Genomic DNA, 24,880 nt, shown 5'->3' on the forward strand with positions numbered 1-24,880 from the left:
CGTTTCCTTATAAAGTAAAGGTCAAGATAAACGGTCTTTATTTTATCATCGATCGACAATGATGATTAATCAATTAACGTAAATAATTATTTACGTGAGTAGACCCGCTACCTAAATCCGATTCGATACCCTAATCCGAGGCTACACTTAGAATTACCAGATGTTGAAAATCTAATCTAATATATAAAATTCTCGTGTCGCGGTGTTTGTAGTTAAACTGTTAAACTCCTCCGAAACGGCTTAACTGATTCTCATGAAATTTTTTGTGCATATTGGGTAGGTCTGAGAATCGAACAACATCTTTTTTTCATTCCCCTAAATGTTAAAGGTAGTCCCCCTAATTTTTTTTTAATTTTTGATAAATTATTTATTTATTATTTTATTATGATTTGGCGTTGAAAAATACATACAACCCTAAATTTTCACCCTTCTACCACCAACCCCTATTTTTAAATAGCGGCAATACAACGTTTGTCGAGTCAGCTAGTAATATAGATACAATAGATTCGGAAATATGGAGAGTTGTAGACGGATCACAAAAAATGTAAAAATTTTAAAATTATATCGTATACTAGCTGCACCCTGGCGTATCACTCGCGTTATTTTCGATCCCGAAGGAATGTCGGGATGAAATATAGGTGTTATTTTCAAGTGAGAAATAGGTGTTATTTTGAATCTCAAGCTGTTTTTTGTACCAAGTTCGTAATTACGGTTTAGTAATTCTTGCGTGAAAGACTAACAAACACCCGACCATCCTCACAAATTTTTGCATTTATGTTATTAATAGTATTGTTTACTTTCAACTGCTTGATCGCAGTTATTTGTGACCACTAATGTGTGTTGACAATAAATAAACGATATACAAAGTCATTTACCCTATCTTTTTATTTAAATGAATAATTCGGTTCGTATTTCATTAATATAGGTAATCTATACATATAATAAAATGGTAGGAAAGTCAAAACTGTGCATTGAATATTTTTTTAAAAGAATATTTGGGCTGTGATCTACAATCGATACCGAAGCCAAAAATATAGTTTTTAGAATTTTTGTCTGTTTGTCTGTATGTATGTCTGGGATAAACTCAAAAAGTACTGCATGGATTTACTTCAAATTTGGCACGAATATTATTAAGAAGTCGGGTCAACATATAGGCTACATAATATCACGCTATCACCTACGGGGAACGAGCAGTGAACCTTTATTTCTTCAACGCATTCTGTAACAACGTGTAATCTAACGACGCATATTTGAATATTGTTGTTATTATAGTTATTATGTTACTAACCATGCTATAAGATAGCTTCACACTTTAAATAAAGACATTCTGTAGTATATTTATTATCAGCATTGTACCCGTGCGAAGCCGGGGCGGGTCGCTAGTTACATAATAATTTAGTTTAAAAGTAATGAACGAAATTTGTAATCATTTCAAACATCCTCTGAGCAATTACTCGGAAATAAACAAAGAGACAAGAATATAAGAAATATTCAATCCCAAATAAGTACAGATATAAATGTACGAAGTAAATATTGAAATGAATACTACACAGATCGAAACACAAAATGTCAGTAGAACTCTCATAGAAAGAATTCCGTACAATTGTAATATCATTATGCCGAAATAAACGTATTTCTTCTTTAAAAAGTTCAATATCTTTATTTTCTTGGACTCTTAGTATCATTGCTAAAGAGTAGGTACCTTCGAAATCCTACTAAGATTTCGCTTTTATTCGTCTGTCCTAGGATGTTAGGATCTGTTTCTCATTTTTAAAACTGTAAGAGATAAGCCGTTGATATTAATGTTGGTAGTCATAACAATATTGAATAAAAATAAAATAGCATTAGAAAATAATATGAGAACCCCTACCAGAAACTGACTTTTCGACAGTTTTTTTTTTAGTTCAATCGAAAATAATGTATGGTGTAGAACAATGCGTGGTAGTATGTAATCCTTCTGGTCCAAGTTCAACACACATTTGGCCTTTTTGTGATAGTCAGTTATGATAAAAAAATTATAGTATCGTTTAAAACAGCTCTCTGAAAAGTGCATGCCCGGATAGAAAGCTAAAGTCATTACCACTAGTGCTCACTGACACCCTTCGACTACGAAACACAAGAAAATCGCGAAACAGTCTGCGAATGCACGTCGCTAGACAATGTTATGTAAACATTATGAAAGTGGCCACACTCCGCCTAGATGTCTCTCAGATGGAACGATCAAACACGGAATGTAAATAGCGTCATTGTCATGTATACAGCTTTAATATCTGATAAATAATTATGTCTCAAAAGATTCCATCTAATAATTTACTCACCTCATCGACCTGCATGAACTGAATCCTACCTCAAATGGATCCGCATCGTGATCACCTCGCTGATGTATTCAAGTTTTCTGAGTGTGAATAAATGAATATCGAGGAAAAACCAGAGGCATATTGTATTTGATTGGCGGGTGACGGGGCCCGACGGAGCACGCGGGTCTGCGCTAAAAACTCGCGGAGGTGATAATAAGGCGCGCAAAAGAATATGTAGGTATGGTAATACGTTCCTGCCGAGCTGTGTCACTTGTGACCAGCGGATGTACTCGTGACGGATGGAGTGACTAACGTCACAATTGCGCAGAAAACTCATTGATTTATTTAAAATTTATCGTTTAGTAAGAACTACTCAAAGTTTTTGTGAAATTCGAACTTTGAATTGCTAAGTGCTCTGTGAAAAGTTTCATTTGCCTTTTTATAATGTTGTGTCTACTACAAGATTTAGACACACATTAATACGTTATCGAGATTAGATTCTACTTTTACAGTAGAATATAAAACCACAATACTAATCTTGGCAAATATTTATTTGTCCCACACATGACACTATGGACTTATTAACAAAGCTTAAATTATTATCTCTAAATGTTTTATTTTTACATTGAAGATTAAATTTAAATAACTTGCGCTTTATTTACTATTTAATTTATTAGTAGCAGAATAGGTAAATACAATGAAAATACATAATAATATATAGCTATCACCATATTTGTAGTCAAATATACTTTCCTTTAGTAAATAGAATTCCCCGAAAGCAACATAGCATCAAGAATATCTTTCCGATTTTCCCAATTATTACAATTTTTAGGCCGCTAGTCCGAATAAAGTTTTCGAATAAAGGCCATATCTCTCTTAATTTTGGTAAAATTGACATCTTTGATCACACCTAGTTACCCTACCAGAGGTCGTTCTTCTTTAATCACTGTCAGCCCACAACGTCACATCTACATTAATGATACCCTGCACAACGAATGCGAGTCTGTGAACAGTCATACACGTTAAAATGTGGCTACTACAATTTACAAAAAAGATAGGTAAACAAAATAGGTAATTACAAATCAAATGACGCATTTGTTGTGTCAATTATTATTTTAGTAGCGTTTCCTTAGTGAAATTATTAAAAGTGTATATACCGTATTCGGTAATTTTTTGTACCCTTGTAGCCTATGGACGCCTGCAACACCAAGTGTCGCAAACGCATTGCAGACTCTACTCCCGGCCCTCTCCAGAAGCTATGACCATTTTACACACCACAGAAACACAACAGTTATTTAGCTTTAACCTGCTGTAAGATTGAGGTGCCTCTGCAAATGAACTGCTCCAGATTTTGAACAGAATATATCCTGTGGTGCCCTCAATGAAAAAAAATTCATTCCTCTTGTTGTTTCAGCTGTCATTATTTATTGGTATAATGTAACAAGAAGTAATCTATATGTTTAAATTTTTTATAGTCTAGTATAGTCGAGTAGTAGCTTTCAGAATCTCCTTAGTTGTTTTAAACTTAGAACATTTTCTAAATGACATTTGGATAAGTTTTTTTTTCTTAATCATGTTTGATTTCTTCGTTGACTATTATTTTGTAAAATTCGAAATTTGTTTGTGACGTCTCAAGCTTGACTGATGACTGAGTGCTTTTTTGAGAGTTTACAAAAGTTGTGTTTGTGTTTTCGTAGTTGGGATCAATTTTATTCTGTCTAAAGTTGTTGTTACTTTTGTTGGTTAGTTAAGTTTCTATTTTTGATTGTATTTATTAATATGTAAGCTGTTAACCTCTTAAGTCTTTAACCTCTTCTATATTTGCCATTTTAGTTTTCTTTCCTTGTTTGCAAAAAGTTTTTTTTTTTTATTAACTGGGTCGGCAAACAAGCGTACAACTCACCTGGTGGTAAGCGATTACCGTTGTTTATAGACGTCTGCAACATTGGAAGCATCGCAAGCGCGTTCCGACTCTATCCCCAATTCTGTCCAAGAGCTCTGGTTACTTTACTCGCCAACAGGAACACAACACTGCTTGAAAACAGTATTATTATATAGCTGTGGCTTCTGTAAGGTCGAGGTACTACCCCAGTCGGGGCCCAGTCGGGTTTTTTGTTATATCAGTTTTACTCTCAAGAAATGTATTTACCATTATTAGTAGGTACTCTATCCAATTGAGTTCGCTTTCGATCTCCCTTTTCATGTTTTTTTTTTTTGTATTATTTGGACTAACAATGAGTTTACTAATAATAGTCATTTATAATTTAACTGCAATGAACATACGCCTACTATTTATGTTGTCATAATTTTTTTTTATATTGTGGTTATTGTAGATAAAAATGTATTCTAAATAAATTTTATATTCAGGGTAATAAACTATTTAGTATTGGGTATTAGTTTCTTAAATGTCTTCTGATGAAATTTAATTACTATTTGCCATTGCAATATTTATTTTCAGAGTTTAATTAATTAATTATTTTTTTTTGGTTTTTTAATATTTATCAAAAGTTTCTAAATCAGTCCTGCATAAAGTTATTTATGTATTTTTACTATAAGTTGCCCGCGACTTCACTCGCGTAGAAATTGATAATATCTACATAGAGCTTGATAATATCTTCTATTAGGTTTCTCAAGCCATTAGTACGTTATTTCAGTAAAATGAACTAAACTAAATAGTGAACGATTTTACCACACACAATTTCCGTAGGCGCTGGTATAGTATCTATTTATGTTATACGCAATCAAACCCTAAAAATAAAATTTCGTGCCACTGAAATTTTGATATGACAGGAAAATATTTAAGATATATTGAGGCGTAAAATTTACATCAAGACTAAAAAGGAATTTGATTTCTTATTTATTTTTAACTAATAGCTAACCGGGTCTTAAAAATAAGAGGTAAAATAATATGTATGCATAATTAAGATGCATTTAATACGAAACATCAATGATTTTGATCTAAGTGACTTTCCCTCAATTTCAAAAATACTAATCAAACGTCTATAGAAAAAGTTTAAAGCTTCTAACTCCAGAAGTAGTGCATTTTCATATTTTATACCCTGTTTCAACCAATTAAGGTTATAATTATCACAAAAACTGAAATACATGTCCACTCATTTTTAATTAATAGTCAAGAAGAAATTTTGATATTTTTAGCTTCAAAAATACCGAATTTTTTATTTAAGCTTTCAATCCCTATTTACATCATACAATGAGGGATGTTCACTAACTCTGAAATGCATATTTATTCATTTTAAGCAACAATGCAAAAATTAAGTTTCATACTTATAATTAACAAAAAAATTATGGGCGGACGGACTGTACGACAAATATAATAAAGATTTATTTATTTACACTTTATTGTACGCCAAACAAGAAATAAAATAAACAAGCAACATTAACTAATACATTAATTAAAAAATGTACAAAAGGCTATACATTTGTCATACAATTTGAACCCCTATTTTCCAAATCTGTTCTTATTGGACCTCTATTACAATAAATTTGTAGTATTTGTTGCATGAATAAAGAAAAATTTCACACATACTTGTCCAAGTCCTTAAACCACCTTAAATTCGGCCCTGTCAAAAAATTCGTTCATAAGGACGTCTAATATCTTTTCTTCCTCTGTATCCAATTTTAAGTGTGTAGCACAGAAATTAGGAACTTTCGTAATATCTCTCTATAGCCCTTAAACCTTCTGAATACTGTCCTTTCGCAAAAGTAGTTCTTAGTTGACGTTTACTAACTATTAACTATCTTCCTGCCAAATTTCAAGCTTATTGCATAAAAAATGAAGGACTTTTATAAAAACTTATAGGACTTTTTACTGCCCTTTAATCCGGCCTTATCGAAATATTCGTTCATAGCGGGTGTCTACTAACTATAAATAAACAATTTCCCGGCCAAATTTTAACTTTAGCGGTTTTTGAAACTACGCAATTGAACTTCGTGTGGCCTAACGGTTTTATGTATATTATATAAGAGAGTTATTTGGAACTGAGAAAAAGATTTTCATATAATTTAGGTGCATTTTTTTTTAACTGTAAATTCAAAGGTACTTTTGAATCGTCATATTACAAATTATAATTTATTGTTCTTTAAAAAATTAGTTTTATAATCAATGATAATGTGAAGATACCGCCAATTCGGATGTGGATGCTAGGTAAAATTGGCAGAAAACTCAGTAGCTACTCGTACAAACTCTGTGGCTCTCATTGACGACGCGATAGCGCAACGGTCACGGCGCTGGATTGCGCCTGTTGCGCTGGCGGTTGCGAGTTCAATCTTCGCACATGATATACATTTGTTTGTCGTGGTCTGGGCGTTTGTGCTTGTATATTGTGTGTGTTATCGGACCCCCGACACGGGAATGAATCCTAGCGGGGGCCGTTAAGTGTAAGACGTTTTTTCCGTTTTTAAAAGCCATTGTGGCTTGTATAATCTATATTACAATAATATTTAATATAGATTTAAAAAATCAGTAAAATGTTAAACCTCATTTATTCTGCTATTTTAAAGTAGACAGATTTACACTGAATACCTTTACAATTACACTAAAATTCGCAATATATAAAAGATAGTGAAAAAATATGAAAACTGAAATATCAATATATTTATTTAATTTTTATCACCATACTCCTACTCAATTAGTTCAATTTAAGACATGCCTCAACCCAGTCGTAGGTATTCTTGTCTCTATTATGTATACTTGATTAAAATTTAAAATCAATCTTATCACAGTATGTTAAAGTTCAATATTCCTTGTACGATTGTTGTATATACCTATCAAAGCTAGCTATGCGTATGCGCCAGATCTATCATATCGAGACAAGGTAACTTTGCGTTCTTAGATGTTAGTATTAGGCTGCAGTACGAGCACGAGATTAATATGAAAAAAAAAATATAAAAAATTATATACTTGTATTACTCGTTTATTTACAGTTTTTTTTTTTTTTTTTTTTTTTGTTTGAGCATGAAATAAAAATCCCTGCTTCGTATTTCATATGCTAAGTTGTCACTTGTAATAAAAAGTATATAAATAACAAGTATTTGACAATACAACTTCATAATTAAATTCATTCTTGATTCGTATAGCGCTCCCATATTTAGTAAAAACCAAAATGGTCATCATCACTTATAGCAGATACGCCCACTTCCCGTATTAAATTGTAATATATACATAAACTGCAATCTATCACGTGTTTCTTTTGATAAAAGTATAAATATTTTGAAATACATACTATAATTATAATAAACTAACTTACCGGTTAAAGAAAGATAAATGACAATTTATTTTTTTAAGTTACTTCTTGGGAAAGTTACAATAAAAAAAAAAGCATTAAAACAACTATTTTTATGATCAGGTTTGGTACATTTTGTACTTTAAATTAAATCATAGTATCGGTGTCCTCAAATCTTTCCATCTTCAACGCCACGAAAGCTCGTGACCTATGCCTAATTAGAACGGTCAGAAAATAGCTAGTGAGTAGTACCGTCGATGACGTCGACTCAGGTGGTCGGTGACGCGGCGCTGACGGCGCCCGCGTCACGGTAACTCGAGCTACTCACAACGGCCCACCATCGCCCCGACAAAACCTACTCATTATTTACATGCCACCTAAAATATTTCGAAAGGATTCGTCATACTTAATTTAATTTTAATATAACTTTTTTCGTTTTCAAAATATTCATTAACTTATCAAACTTACGTTCTAATTAAACGGTTTTATTTAGCTCACCCCGTTTGTTTTATTTTTTATTTATTATTTATTCTTGGGTCAAATTTAGTAATTCAAATTTCACCCTCTTCCTGTCAACCGATTAATCTGAAATTTTGTATACACTTTGGATTTTGGTGACAATACAATTATGTTTATTCATTATCATTATAAATTCAAGATGGCCGCCGCTACAAAATGGCGGATAATTCATGTTTTATTAATCCCATCAATATGGGTATCAAATGAAAGGGCTCAACAAGCAGAATACAATATACTATAAAAAATTGAAATCCAAGATGGCGGCCGCTACAAAATGGCGGATAACGTAGGTTTTATCAATCCCATCAATATGGGTATCAAATGAAAGGGCTCAACAAGCAGAATACAATATACTATAAAAAATTGAAATACAAGATGGCGGCCGCTACAAAATGGCGGATAACGTAGGTTTTATCGATCCCATCAATATGGGTATCAAATGAAAGTGCTCAACCAGTATAATCAATGTACTATATAAAATTAAAATCCAAGATGGCGGCCTCTACAAAATGGCGGATAACTTAGGTTTTATCAATCCCATCAACATGGGTATCAAATGAAAGGTCTCAACAAGTAGAATACAATTTACTATGCAAAATTGAAATCTAAGCTGGCCACCGCTACCAAATGTCTGATAACAATTTTTTATCAATCCCACCAATATGGGTATCAAATAAAAGGGCTTGATAAGAAGAATACAGTGCACTATACAACCTCAATATTTAAGATGGGCCTTGCAATAATGAAGCACTAAATGAATTAAACAGAATGCGAAATAAAAACTAAAAACTAGAAAATAAAAATAGGTAAAAAAACTTTTTAAGTTAAACGGTTTTATGTTAAACATACATTGCAATGTTTAAGATAAATGTACTAAAAACCAAAAAATAATAAAATAGATACAGTCGTGGGAATTATAAACATATGCATAGACTAGACTAAAATAAAACCGTGGGGCACGTCAATTGTCTACAAATTATCGACTTAATGTGCTTCTCTAGCTTGTTTCCACATTCTAGCCCTACTTATCACACGTCCATCGTTGTCGGTTGAACAACTGCCTAATTATAGTGTAACATTACAAAACAAACATTTTAATCAACGATTGTAGACAATTGACGTGCCCCACGGTTTTATTTTAGTCTAGTCTATGCATATGTTTATAATTCCCACGACTGTATCTATTTTATTATTTTTTGGTTTTTAGTACATTTATCTTAAACATTGCAATGTATGTTTAACATAAAACCGTTTAACTTAAAAAGTTTTTTTACCTATTTTTTTAAACAAACAGAACGCTCGTATAGTGAAAACATGGACCCATTTATCCTCGTCATTTAAATTTAAATTGACTAACAATACATATGCCTCCTCCATTAAGGGTATTAAATTTATCGTGGTTCTTAATTGTGATAAATCGAATAGCTAATGTCAATGAATGCATATAAAACAAATTTAACCGAGTCGGGGTCGAATCAAAAATAAATCGAGTTTCTTTAATTTTCATATTTGTCATAGATCTATTAGTCGCGGAAATATTCAAACGAGACATAATACAAAACGGTCGGACGGTAGCGTTGTTCCGACAGATACTGCGCGAATCTTCGGACGGCCCTAATGCAGTCCTCTGGCGGCTGGCCCCCGGCCGCCCGTTGTCCTTTTCGCGACATGAAAACTATAGTAGTACATGGCACAACTGTAACTGTTGGCGATGCTAAGTCCGCGCATCATGTATGTTTAAAGAATTAAAGTGTGCCACATGTCTGGTATAATTGTAGCGCAGTGTGAGAGCGCTCTAGCAGTCGAGAGGCGATAATGAGGAGTGCAATGGTGACGTCAGGAGGCGCGCGGGTGGGCGCGGGGTGAGGTTGGCGGGCGGGGCGGCGCACGCGGGGGGAAGGGGGCGCGGGACACCGAGGACGGAGCCGCGCGCCCGTTCATTGTAGTTTTTCGATTATTGTTTAATTAGGGCGAAGCGGCGGCGGAGCGGCGGCCAGAGGACATCAACTCGTGGGTCGCTTTTCCTCAACAAATTTAAAATTAATATAAAATACAAAATTTTCTAAAATTCTATTATATTCTCAACCCACAGGATCCAGTTATTTCCAAAAATATGTTATTAATATGGATAAATTATAAATTTTATTAATATACGATTTTTCATTCAACAATTCTTCATAATTACGTGTTACTAATAACGATCTCCACCGATACGGAAATAAAAATAGTCGTCACTATAAACTCTACATGAATCAGTATATAACAATAAATATCGATTAAGTTTTATGTCGTCCGCAATAACATGTTAAAATATACGTAAGTGATATGTCGGGGCGCAGACGGAGCATCGGTTGGTAGCAACTGGCTCGCTATCTGCGGGCGGCGACCGGCGGGGCCCGCGGGGTTGGCGGCGCGGGAAAGAGCGCGTAAAAAGGCGAGCGGCCGGCGCGGGCGCGGATCCGCCGCCGCGCGCCTTTCACGAGGTCGACGCCCGCCGGGGCCCCGCCGAAACCGACCCCGGCCCCCGCGCACTCACCCTACCCCTGACCCCTCTACGAAATTTTCCCCAATTTTACACCAAGAAAACGTCCACAGCTTGTATCGACGTCTTCAACGTAATCGGCGCGCCATTGTCACCTCGAGTACGTAATCCGATGTCTATATTTAGGATGCGTCGTCCGCCGCTCAAGGTGAGGCGACACGGCGCTCCGACCAGCGAGTGTCCTTCTGAGAACGACTTCTCCGCGAAAATAAGACCAGGCCGCAGACTCTCAGGCCGCAGGAAAATGTTTTACGACACGCCCACAACGTGATCGCACAAACGACGTTCGCCGACAATAAAAGGACCATTAGCGTCGACTCTACTCTTTGACGTCGAACTTACCCACCATCACATGATCTCTAAATTTGTATATTTGCGGTAGATCAGGATCGCAAAGCTTTTTACTATTTAAAAATAAGACTCAATGTACTTTTAATTTTAAGCAATGAAAATCATTATTGATTCCATTTTATACAATTCTAATATGATAAATATTATACAATACTTATTTAAGTACGGCTTTGTGCGTTACAAAGAATAAAGAGAAGCATAGATTGCATATCGCGATAAAGGATGCCTGCAGAGACATTCCAGTAGATGACTAATGTTTGACTGCAAGTTGTCACGGCTGTACATAACGAGTGGACGTGCACGCTCATCGATAGTATCCGGGCCAATGCCAGCCGTACCTAAACTAGAAAAGTATTGTCCTCGAATGTTCCGAGCGATAACCAGAGGCGCGTCGCAAGCCAATGTGGGCTCTGTGGCGAGCGGGTAGAGCTCAGTGTCGTGCGGCGGCGGCGATAGAGGTTGCGCGTGAGATATGTGGAGTCGCGGCATGCGGGCCGCGCGGCGTTCTCACGCTTTGAATATTCCTGCTCCCGGCTGTTCCCCGCGACCTCTCGCCCCCGCCCGCGCCCCGCGCCCTTCTGCGCTACTATCGGCCCTTCAATGACGTCCCCTAACTCCCACTCCGAGTATCCCTATAATTGAATGAACCTTACTAAGAATGTTTATATCCGCACCGCTAACCTTCGTTGGCCGAACGTACGTCACAAATTTATATTACTCAAATTCTATGTCTAAGCCGTATCCTTCTTTATTGTTTCGTAAAACTTGACATTTATTACGTTCGAAACAAATACGCATAATTCTTTAAGATGTTAATTTTTTGCCAATCTTGAAAGTGAGGGAAATAGATGAATAATGACTTCTTAAATTTACAAAAATGAAGTGGCACGAATCGCGCAAGTCGCACGGTCATCGATACGAATGTCATAGTTGCAGCGGAGATGAATGAAAATGTATTGTGTGAGATGATAAATTCAACCTCCGGGCTGCCGGCGAGTAGCGGCGCCGTCCGCGCCTCTCCGATCGCTGAACTCTTTCGCCGACCCATTAATCACATCTTTACGATATTGTTCACTTCAGTGGGCTAACATTTTTCTATTTCAGAATCATTCATGTCGCGTCGCGCGGCTCGAGGAGGAGGACTCCCACGGTATGGAGTCAGACGTCCACACAATTCATCCTTGACTTACATTTTCAACATCGTACCTTTTATGCGAGACTCGGTTTCCGTGAGAACTGAATACTTTAAATTTCATGCGCCACTCGGAATAGATTAATATTGCCACTAGAACAAAGGATAACTGTTATACGCTAAAAAGTAACGACTTAACGTACGCTTCGAATGTTTTGACTGATTGTTTTTTAATTATTTTTGAATTATTTTCTTAACATTTTATATATTTTTAATATAAGTCTAAATATTTATAGCCCTTAAATTTTATGAAACATAAAATACTGTTACATCCGTTATAATAAATAACACGATATAAAGATTTTATCTTTTGAGAACGATCTCGTTTAAATTATTATTTACATACAAAAAGCTAGTTTTAATTTATCGCTGTCCTTACAACACGTGTTTGAGGCATACCAAATAACACCTCCGTCAATTGCAAACACTAATCAACTTAGCTCGAGACAGACTTCGTTACGTAAAAATATAAATATGGTCACACTCTGTCTGCACGCTTTACTGACTAAACTGTTTTGTTTTACGCAAAAATGTCCCGTAATTCAATTGATATAAAATACATTTTCGCGCGCAGCAACATTACAGCCTTTTAAACTTTAATGTGCAAGTTTTGTATTTAGAGTTTATATTGGCGTGACTTCATAACTTATTGTTTGATTGTTAATAAAGTGAATTCACTCATAGTTTTATACGACACAGTACAAGGAGTATAGTTTATAGGAAGAGAGAATTCGCGTTATTGTCTATCAGGTACAATTAATAATGCATCACTGCGGCCGTTAGAAGGTGACACCCACACTTCTGGGAAGCGCCCGGACACGCGACAACTGGCCCCGAGCTCCATAGCTTCGCATTATGTCTAGTTAGCTCATTCTTTACTTGGTTGCCGTTTATATACCCATTAACCACATCTTTATATTAATCGTTTCAAATTTTTATTATTTCTATACACACATATTTGGTTTGTGTAATAGAAATTCAAATAAACAAAAGCTAATTTGATAAATTCTAAGAACAACGTGAAAGTACGCATTATAATTAGATATCTATGCTAAATTTTAATATTAAGTAACAAATTTGTAATCTGCTTTTCAGACAATACTTACTAGTATAACAAAACACGCACGAGTATGCAAACAAAGAAACCAGTAGGTTACTCAGCAAAATGAATACTTTTATTTTTAAGAAGGATTAATGCTTAGGATGTTTTCAACTATCCTCTATAAATTCCGAAGACTGTACGAGATATACCATATCATTGAGGCAGAACTTTAAAGATGTCACAGGTACCATACAGGGACCCGTAGGCTTTTCAATTATTTCCTTCTACGGTGTGGGAATAAATCGTGAGAAACGTTGCACATCGAAAAGACATTCTAAAACATCTCGGCTCGACAACTAACAGGAACAGGTTAGCGGAGACCAATTCCCGGGAGGAATTTCGAGGCCTTTGCTCTCTGAAGCTTATCTTTATGCCTGAATAACAGTTTCACGAATATCTATGAAAACATTACGAGCTGTTCGCTTTTATTTCAATATAAAGAAGATCTACAAATCATAATGGAATTTGTAGTAAATATTTCTCATTAAAGTATTTTAAGAAGAAAACAAATAGGAAGGAAAGGAAAATTCTTTTTATTTTATATAAAACAGGACTTTTTTATATTGAATTCCCAATGGTAATAGTTTAACTAAGGTAGGACACGGGAGGATATTTCCTGTTCAAAATATGGAGCATCCCGACGGGGGTACCTTACAGAAGATCACAGCTAAATAATACTGTTTTGAAGCAGTGATGTGTTCTATTTGGTGAGTAAGGTGACCAGAGATCGTGGGGGGAAATGTGGATAGGGTTGGCAACGTACTTGCGGTGCTTCTGGTGTTGCAGACGCCTACCATCAGGTGAGCCGTACGCTTGTTTGCCAATCTAATATATAAAAAAATAGTGGACACTCAGCTGCTTGAGTACAACCAGACTTTTAGTATATTTTAAAAAAAAGGTGAAAATTTTAACATTAAACAAACAAAAACAAGATCTAGACAGTTATCATATAAAATTAGTAGGTTAATTTTAAGCCTTTGCACTGATTTACCTGATGTTTTAGTAAAATTGTAATTTATTTTACATAACTTATGTAAAATAAATTTCTTTATCTTCCATCAAGATGTCTTTCTTTTCGTACCTATTTAAAAAAAAAATCTTAGAATCATTAATCAAAGTTAAATCTACGTTACCGTACAATCTGCGATTGAATCTAATTCCATCATTGGTTCTGAAAGCTGATCCTACTTCATTTGTTGGTTTTCGAAATTTGGATAAATACAAACAATTCTCCTGAGTAATTGACTAATTAACAGCCTGTAATATTGGGACATTAACATACGAAATGGTTACAATATAATCCGCCAAGCTGCTGTATGTGTTAGTAACCGAAACTGAAGGCTTGACGTCCTCTCGGAGACACGGTAGACAAACCAGACCAGCAACAAACACCCGATGTTTGGAATTAATCGAGCTTGCGAGAAATCAGAACGGTTTGAAACAAATAATATAGTTATGTATAGTCTAACGTTTAGAACAAACTTTTCAAAGGAAAAAAATAGTAAATAGGTCATCTGATTGTGTGCGTCACAATCACTGGTCATGAGCAATTGCGTCTCCACAGCATTCATACCTATAATTGATAAAAATTACAAACGAGAGTAAGAGAAGGATGACTAAAGAGGGGATATTGGTCATTGATTGTCTCACTAACTTTACGAAATAAAGCTATGGTTGTCAGAAAGTGGGACTACCCTGTTTAACCTACCCTTTACCGACTGCTCAGCCATATGACATCGTCTATGCGAATATCTATATGAATGTAAAATTATAATATATTGCCAAACAATTTATTTAAAATGATAATAAACACCCAAGAAATAATTATATCAGTAAACAGTGCTAAGATACCTATATTGTTATAAATTTAAAACGAGCGAGAAAACGCAATTTTGCAAGTCTGTTCAGAAAGGACCAGTTTAAAATGTCTTAGGTACGACTGAGCGCATATGGAAAGTTCCAAAACAACTTCTAAATTATTTATATTTTTAAAATATCTCAAAACACGTGTATAATTGATTTTAAAATTTTACAGTATAGTCACTAATACTATTTATATGTGATATAACAATGTTTGTTGAATTCATTAATTTCGACGTCCTTATGAGTCCCCAATCGGAGCTATTCCAAGCGTCATCCATGGTCAAAGGTACCGGAGAGCGCCTTGAAAATACCTTTTATAAATAAATATAGTATCAGATTTTTCTGCGATAAATTTTCATTAGTACAATATACATACATAATGATAATATACATAATGCTGTATGTATCATTACATAGTATAAAACAAAGTCGCTTCCCGCGGTCTGTATGCTTAGATCTTTAAAACTACGCAACTGATTTCGATACGGTTTTCTTTAGTTAATAGAGTGATTCCAGAGGGAGGTTTATATGTATAATACATTCATAATATAGTTAAGGAACACTGATAGTTTTTGCACCCGTGCGAAATCGGGGCGGATCGCTAGTATTTTATTAAAAAGTTATTACTATTTTGTTGTTAAAATGTTTGTTACAACATCGCAACATTTTTATATCTAACTAGCTGCGCTCGCGACTTCGTTCGCGTGGAATAGTGACTTTACATGTTCAACGTGATTCTTTAAATTTGCACAACTTTTTTATTTATGGACCGATTGATATGAAAGAAAAACTAAATGTTAAGCTAAACTTGCCACAATATATTAGTAAAACCCCACATCTAAATCGAATAAGCCCTTTCTGAGATTAGCGTGCACAAACGCACAGAGAAAGAGACAAAAATTATGACAGTCATTGTTATGGATGCTTTATGGATAATGGTCCCAATAACATTTTTTCTCATATATCTTAAATGCAGAGACAGCGACCTGTTACATTTTTATTATATATGTATTGACTAGCTGACCCGTTTTGCGCCATGCCTTGCGAACTGTCAATTACGTAAAGTTGAAAAATAATTGTTACGTTTTCTGAAATCCATTTTCAGTTTAATTTTATATATTAGATCAAGAATGACTTTAAAAAATTGCCAAAATGGTCCACCTGTTCTCGGGTTTTACGAAAATGAATGTACCTATAGTGATTCATTTTTATTTATATAGATCATCACATCATCCTCACAGCAGCCTTTCGCAGTCCACTACTGGACATAGGCTTCCACAAGTTCACGCCAAAAATGGCGTGAACTCATGTGTTTTGCCCATAGTCACCACGCTGGGCAGACGGGTTGGTGACCGCAGGGCTGACTTTGTCGCACCGAAGACGCTGTTGCCCGTCTTCGGCCTGTGTATTTCAAAGCCAGCAGTTGGATGGTTATCCCGCCATCGGTCGGCTTTTTAAGTTCCAAGGTAGTAGTGGAACTGTATTATCCCTTAGTCCAGTAGGTATTTATATAGATATTATTTATATTAAACTGACTGCGCTTACTTTTACAAACACAATTCTTTTTATCCCATATTTAGCATTAAAACATTTAATAAAATATTTTGTTTTTTTTTTTTTAAATATTAAACGCTACACACTCAACGGATCCCCCAGTAGGATTTTCTCCTGTACTTGGGGTCCGGAAACACATACAATACACAAACACAACGCCCAGACCACGACTAACATCTATATGGTCGATATAAATGTCCGTCGTGAGCGGGAATCGAACCCGCGACCGCTGGCGCAACAGCCAGTGCGTCAACCGTTGCGCCAGCGGGTCGTATTTAGTATTTATGTGCCAGTAATTACGAGACGTTACGATTTTTGTTACATATTTATCAAATATCTATTTAATGTATTTCAAAGATAAATTAAAATTATTTAATAAAAGAAATAGAATTATAAATTATTTAAATAAACTTATTTCATATATATATATACATACACTTCATAATCAGGGCGTCATTAAAAACTTAGGGAAAGCTATTTTCTGATTGCATAAAAAAGTCTAAAATGGTTCGACATTGAAATAAATCGCTGTATGTGTCGCTAAGCACTAAACACGAGAACGGTTGAACCAACTCTAAGCGGTTTTTTCTTTTTAAACTTTCCTAATACGTTGTTGAAAAATCTTTCGGAATAAAAAATTAAGAAAATTGACCAGAAAATTGGCCAAGATAAAAAAATTTAGCAAATATTTCATGTGTTTTTTGCGTTTGCGCACTTCGCAGGACAGAATAATGTCTGTCTGTCAGCTAGTTCAAAATATAGACACGCAAAAGTACGTCTACTAATTGATTACAAAATCAACATGCATATTTTGTAGTAATAGATATTAGACCAGACCCATATAGTGTTGTTGTTGTAGTAATAGCTACGGAATCTTAGACAATTCAGCGGAAAGTAGGTACTTCAAAACTGTAATTTAATTACAATTAATTAAACTCAAAAAATATTTATAGGCGCACAATGTATGTATCTTCTCATTTCCTTATCGCTAATTACGCTGTTAATAATATCCTGAGATCCGTCGATATTATTCAAGATATTATAACGTTTCTATGAAATCGTTCTAAATGCAAGAAAGTGTTGAAAGTCGCGATACGCACGACGCGTGGATATCCCATGGAAATCCACGAACGAGTACGCATATGCGTATCAGTAATCTGCGGTCGGAACCGGACGTCCGTCTAATGAACGAAAAACATTCTTGTATCGAAACGACTGCTTTTATAACGTTTAATTAAAATTTTATTCTGTGCATATTAAGTTTTTCTTTTTGTTTTTGGGTTATCTGAAGAAATTATTGAGTAGCCCATTCGCCCACTGTACTACAAAACTCGTATCTGTCTTTAAGCTTTGAGGATTTAAATTTAGTAACTTTGTAAGTGATAAACTCAAAAACTACTATATCGACAATGAATATTCTTTCACCAGTAGAATACTGTGTCATTACCGTAACATAGGCTATATTTTAACTGGAGAAGACGGAACAGACAAAACTATGTACAGGCCGCGGGCGGAAAGTTAGTGTATAAATGATTTAGTTTTATAATAATTATAGTATGATAATTAAAATAATGCACATGTTTTCAAAAAGTTTTAAATAACATCATTTTGTCTCTTTGGGAAAGCTGAGTAAGTGAGTAACAATGACACTTTTATGTATATGTTGATTTAGATCTTTGAATGTTGTATTCAAATTTTATCTCGTTTTCATGAGAACCATCTAAACGTTAAAAATGGTAACGTAACATATACATCGGAGCAATAAAATCAATGTGCGATTATGTTATTACATCAAATTGGTCATACATCAAATTATCTACATTAATACGTGAAGCAAAAACTTTGTACCCCTTTTTTCGAAAATTGTGCAGACGTAGGAGTATTAAATGTCGCACACTTATAGTTTATATAGAGAAGGAGTGTAAAATGCTATTTCTTTAATTGTGCATATAAATATATTAAATCCATAAAAAAAACACATACCATGTATTTGACACACACACGCATATCTCTTTTGTTGACTGTCAAAGTCTGTAGCTAAATTAAAATTAAAAAAAGGTTCTTTATTTTCATATTTTTTTTGGTTTTCTTTAATTTAAAGTTTAAAAGAAAACTAGGCATTTTAATGCAATTATGCCTTCGATGCATTTAGTAGGATATCCGACCTAATTATCTTCACCCATCTGCTTAATGAATGAAAATTATTTTATTTATTTTAGTATATTAGAAAAATAATCACGAAAGGGTTGACTAATAATTCCCGATTATGCCATATTTTAAACATTTTTTAATGAAATATTTTATTTAAATTGGAAAATGTTTTTTTTTTATATAAAAATTCACCTTCGAGTTTAAAGAATAAATTTAATATCTACCGACAGTATGAAGCCCGTAGAAAGTGCAAACGTTGAATTGTTTATTATTTTCCTGGCATAACTACTGAGTTTGCTAAGTACAAACAGGTGTATTAATATTTATTGCTCTAGTAACTTTCATCCACATGTTTAATAAATAAATCTTACATCAAAATGAATGCTTTTTCATTGCGAATACACTGACATAGGATTGCTTGATATAAGTCTGGTTTGAATGGCGGTTGTCGAATATAATACAGCCTGGCCAGGAATTTTCAAACCAACTTTTTCGTGATTTGTTTTTTACAAACTAAAGAAAATAATTATTTAATTTTTAACCACTAAGCTGTCAGTAGTGTAACAAGTAGACGATCAGTAATAAAACTAAAAATCGGAATAACAAAAGCACGGGCACTATAAGCCTGTGGACATAACTTTATAAATAAATAAAAAACCACTAAGCAGATGGGTGAAGATCACGTCTAGTTCGGATCTTAGACTATGTCGTTCATCTTATCTATTTAGTGATATCGGTAACTTTTGTCCATTAGACAAAATATTCAATAAGAATGGACCTAGAACTTTTGCAAAAAGTTTTTTAAATGGTTCATCTGATCTCAACTAAGAAGCAATGGCTTAAAAGGGATATCGTTCTTAACTCTCCCATACTTTTTGAATATTTCTCTGTAGTGTGGTTTATAACCATTTATTTTAGGTCAAATAATTGGAATTCCAATAGGAGCACAAGTTTTGCTAAGTTTCAGTTGAGATTTTTATTAATATGTGTATACTAAGTTCCGTGCACCTTCACCTAAGTTGCACAGTGAAGGATTTGGTGTAGAAAGTTGAGGAATTAAAAGGAATTTCAAGAAGTAGATTGTTATTAGCCCGTTAACTACGCTCATGTAAGTCATTTACTATATACCTACTTTTAGGTAAGACAAGGTTGCTGAATTCAACAAAATTAAGTATAGTAAATAGCCTGAAGGCGAATTGAAAGCCAATTGAATTTTTTACGAAAATCGGAAATGTGATCATATTTGCGGAGACCAAATATGAATCGAATACATAAATTTTGAATGCGCTGAAGTTTATTCAATATCTCCTCGGTTATGTCAAGATTGCAAGTGTCACCATAGTCATAGATAGGTAAGAGAAGACTATGTGCTAGCGCAGTTTGGTGGACGTAAGAAGCAAATTTTATAACATTCAAAGCAGAATTTACGACTTATTTCACAAATATATCAATTTTTATTAAATTATGTCACAAATATACCAAGAGAGGTTTTGATCAAATACGATTCCTAAACTTGTCACTTTTTCTCCGTATGGAATTTCAAACATTGTTATTATGTATTATTTCACGAGAAAAAAATTTTGAGCTTCCAACAATGATAGCTTGAGTTGTTAATATGAGTGCTATAAGCAGTTGGTTAGGTACAAACAAACAAAGCTATTTATTTATTAATATAGTAGATTATCTCCATGGAAGAGAACTGGAACGGCTCAATGGCCAACCTCGTTTCAATTATAAGCTATTCTGTTCACATCAGCTTCGTCTCCGTCAGGACATCGATTGACACGAGATTTATCGGTTTAAATCTGTACAGTACTTCGGTGCACTGAACTGTATCTATTAATTACAAATCAGCTTACTTTAAAGTTTTCTAGATTAACTATCCTCTTTACATTGACCTTTTTGGCGTAAACGTATTTCATTATGCGAGAAGGGAAACAATGTCTTATTAAAATTAAAATTAATGGAGAAATGTCGTCTTAGTTAACGATGTGCAAATACCTTGATATTGTATAATGGTTATAGGAGGTAGGCTGTGTCTATGTTAAGTTTTATTAAAATCTATACAATGGTTTTAACGACTTCAAAAAAGATGGAGGTTTCTCAATTGGACCTTATATATTTTTTTATGTATGTTCGCGGATAACTTCGTCCTTTATAAACCGATTTTGAACACCAGGATCTGATGATGGCATCCCAGATTTAAAAATCCTAGTAACGACTAGTGCGTTTGTTAATTTTTTTCGTCTACTTACGTTTGTATTACTTGTCGATGTAATTGAAGTCGGTTTTTTTCGTTTCCTAGCAAACACAATTATGGTAGGGTGTCGTTATTGTATTTGTGAAAAAGTTATTATTTACAAAAATTTATATGGATACAATTGTTACTTTACTTTGTCCCACACCAATGGTGTTTAATGCGAAGTAATAAAAACTAATAATCCTCATAAGAAGTTTACGTCGAAGAGATTGAAGGACAGAACCTTTGTTATGGTTTTTGTCCGTTTGGTTTACCGGTGGAATTTCTGCATAACTATTAAAATGTACCTGACGTTGTATGGAATTTGTGTTTTCGGATATTACCTGAATTGGAACAGTTTTGTCCAATAAGGTTAGTTTCAAGCATAGTAATTTAAATTTTCGAAAACATAACATACCTACATTTTTTTTCAAAAGAATTACTCGTAAGTCTATGCAAGCATCTAATAGATATTTTCTAGACTTTTCATTGTACCTATAGAATCTTCTTTGTTTGAAGCAAGTGTTGAGGAAAAACCTTACTTATACCTTATTATATACTTATACTCTTACTATATATATATATATATATAACTCTTAATATATATATATATACTCTTAATATATATATATATATATATATATATATATAACTCTTAATATATATATATATACTCTTAATATATATATATATATATATATATAACTCTTAATATATATATATATATATATTAAGAGTTCAAACTACCCGACTAAAAAAAGGTCAGGCTCAACCAGATCATGTATCTGGACCAGATCGGGATAGAATGAGGCATGTCAGATCCGGCAAGCTCTATCAGGACCAGGTCTGGTCCAGACAAGGATAGCCTGATGTAAAATATAATCAATTACGGTAAGGCATACTGGATCAGGACCCGGTCCGGTCCAGATCAGGATAGCCTGATGTAAAATATAATCAAGTATGGTAAGGCATACTGGATCAGGACCCGGTCCGGTCCAGATCCGGATAGCCTGATGTAAAATATAATGAAGTATGGTAAAGCATACTGAATCAGGACCCCGTCCGGTCCAGATCAGGATAGCCTGAAAAAAATTACGCGAACTGAGCCGGAATCGCACTATTAATGTTTTTAAGCGCACTTAGTATATATACAGCTATCAGGACAGTCTAGCAGGTAGTCCATTTCTGCACAGTGGAGCAGTCGTAAGTAATAGGAAATAGTTAATTATTAGAAGTTTCTGAGGTAGGGCACAGCAGGAATTTCCTGCTCAAAATATGGAGCAGCCCGACTGGGGTAGTACCTCGACCTTACAGAAGACCACAGCTAAATAATACTGTTTTCAAGCAGTATTGTGTTCCTGTTGGTGAGTAAGGTGACCAGAGCTCCTGGGGGGATTGGGGATTGGGTCGGCAACGCGCTTGCGATGCTTCTGGTGTTGCAGGTGTCTATAAGCTACGGTAATCGCTTACCATCAGGTGAGCCGTACGCTTGTTTGCCGACCTAGTGACATAAAAAAAAAGTTACTAAAAAAAATTAAATAATAATATTAATTAATTAATAACATAAAAATAAATAAAAATAATGAATATTTAAAGTAAAAACATAAATAAATAATACATTGGAAAAAATTAACGGAAATAAATATCATAATAATTATGTTAAGTAACATATTTATAATATCAATTCGCTTTTTTTTTTTCGTTAAACAATTTTTTCAAGAATATACATTCGTGTTTTTTAAAAGCACCGGACCGAACCGGCTGATCAGGATGAGATGAGATTTCCTGATCTGGATTGGGTGATCAGGAAATCTCATCTCATCCTGATCAGGTCCAGACCAATCATCTGCGTTACATGCCTTATCTAGTCCTGACCAGGCATGCCTGGTCCGGTCCTTCTAAGGAAGACGAAAAAATTTCTACTCGGGTACATTCTACATTTCATTTATAGCCCTAATCATCAAAAATACACAGTAATTTCTGTGTAATATATTGTAATTCAGTGTATTGCGTACATTTATTAAGGCGTTTACATTTGCTACGTGCTAATGGATAACCAGCCCCTTTAAACGTTATGTTTCAAATGAAGCAAAACATTGATACAACCTAGGAAATTAGATGTTACGCCTGTTATTACATTAAATCATGTATCTTAGGAAAGAGTTAAGTGGGCATACCGAAACTTAACTGGGCTTGAAGTAACATACCTATTTGAGTACGGCATCAATTTTAACGAGCCTGCATAGAGAGCGCTATCGATACAATATAGTTGAAATAAGGGATCGTGTCGGCTTGGGGATTACAGGCGGTGTTTGGGTGCGGGCGCGGAGCCCGGCGGCGGGCGGCCGACGACGCCACGCTCGTATTTTTAACTCGTGAGGCCGCCGCGCTCAAGCTCACCTTTCGATCTATTCCTAGCCGTCTAATTTTAAACTTTTGTCTAGATTACTTTTCTGCTTATTAGTGGATGATTAAGATGCGTCGCAGGGGGCGCTCGACTGAAATATATCGCCGTGATATTTCCGGTGTAACATCCGCCGTCACGTGACACAGATGCGGTGGAAACGTCGCAGCGACATGTGTCACGTGTGACGTTGCTGGGGGAAGATGTTCCCTTTTGAGATCCTTAAAGCTTTCTCTTGTACAAGCATTTCAGTGTGCCCTTTCTAATTTTAGAATACGCTGTCTATTATCTCGAAAATAGATACTATACACTACATATAGGTACGTCTCATAAAGACATAGGTAGGGTAACGTGACTTGGTTTTTTTATAATTTGAACTTTATCTTTATGCTAGAAATGTTTCAGTGCCAACAAAATAAATTTCTATAACGGCTATATACTAGTCACAAAGACTAGAAAAGTGTCCAAAAAGATGATCTTGCAAACTATACGTTATATGAAACACTGCGAATTTGGAAACAACCCACAAAATTTATCTAGAGTCAGCAACTGTAATAATTTCCACATTTTGCTTTTCTAGAACTGACTTTTTACATACGTGTATTTGCTATATGTACCAATTAAACAATTTAGGCTTCTACAGAAACAAATTTACGTAAACTTTGTAATATCAGAATTAATAATAATAAAAAAATTGGTGGTCTGTAAAGTTGGTTTACGGGCGACAGTTTAACGTAACGGGACAATGGGCGTAACGGGACAACGAGGCGTTCATCGATATATTAGACGTTGTCACGTAAAATAAAATTAATTTTAGAAAAAAAGATGGACTTGGTTACATATTATTTTAGCAGATATATGTTAAGGTGGACGAACCGCGAGATTTCACTGCGGCGGACGTTTATAGTAACTACTTCGTCCCTATGCATCTTAATTTTATAGCCTTACCTTTCTCGATAAACAAGCATTTTAAAGCAAAACAGTTTTAACCCTCCCTAGTTAATAGACCTATTTAAACAAACATAATATTAAGCTCTACATCGACTTCCTCATTTTCGGATATATTGTTTTCAAGTCTTTCATGACGATCATAATTATGACAATTCCAAAAAAAAAAAAAAATTGTTTAACGAGCTGTTCCGTCTGTACATCCACATCTGGCCGGTCGGAACTCAGCGGAGTCTGCCAGAGCGCGTTAGTATCGACTCCCACTCACAATTATTAGGACACATACATAAGTTGAAGTTTCATCCGATTTTTTGTCCCTCAAACCGACGGAGACCTATTTGTGAATGAACCCGCTCCGCTGTCGTTGTGTCATTGTTCTCTATGAATGATTATACTTCTGCTTACTAACGCGTAAACGAGATGCCCGTAAAATGTAATTGATACTACTTTATTACTAGTACGAGAACGTATCGAC

At 34.8% G+C, this 24,880-nt stretch overlaps 2 long non-coding RNA genes across 2 annotated transcripts in view; one reads left to right on the forward strand and one right to left on the reverse strand.

The window, feature by feature from the left end:
- Positions 1-23,424, reverse strand: part of LOC123660004 — a 33,462-nt gene extending 10,038 nt beyond the window's left edge. Inside the window, exon 1 of the long non-coding RNA XR_006744122.1 lies at positions 23,261-23,424. This is a non-coding gene — a long non-coding RNA (uncharacterized LOC123660004). The remainder of the gene's footprint in view (positions 1-23,260) is intronic.
- LOC123660003 lies at positions 435-1,654 on the forward strand. The gene is made up of 2 exons (XR_006744121.1): positions 435-925; positions 1,384-1,654. It is a non-coding gene; the product is annotated as an uncharacterized LOC123660003 (long non-coding RNA).
- Positions 23,425-24,880: the final 1,456 nt, after the last annotated feature.

This window comes from Melitaea cinxia, chromosome 14 (assembly GCF_905220565.1).
Source record: "Melitaea cinxia chromosome 14, ilMelCinx1.1, whole genome shotgun sequence".
Lineage (NCBI taxonomy): Eukaryota > Metazoa > Arthropoda > Insecta > Lepidoptera > Nymphalidae > Melitaea > Melitaea cinxia.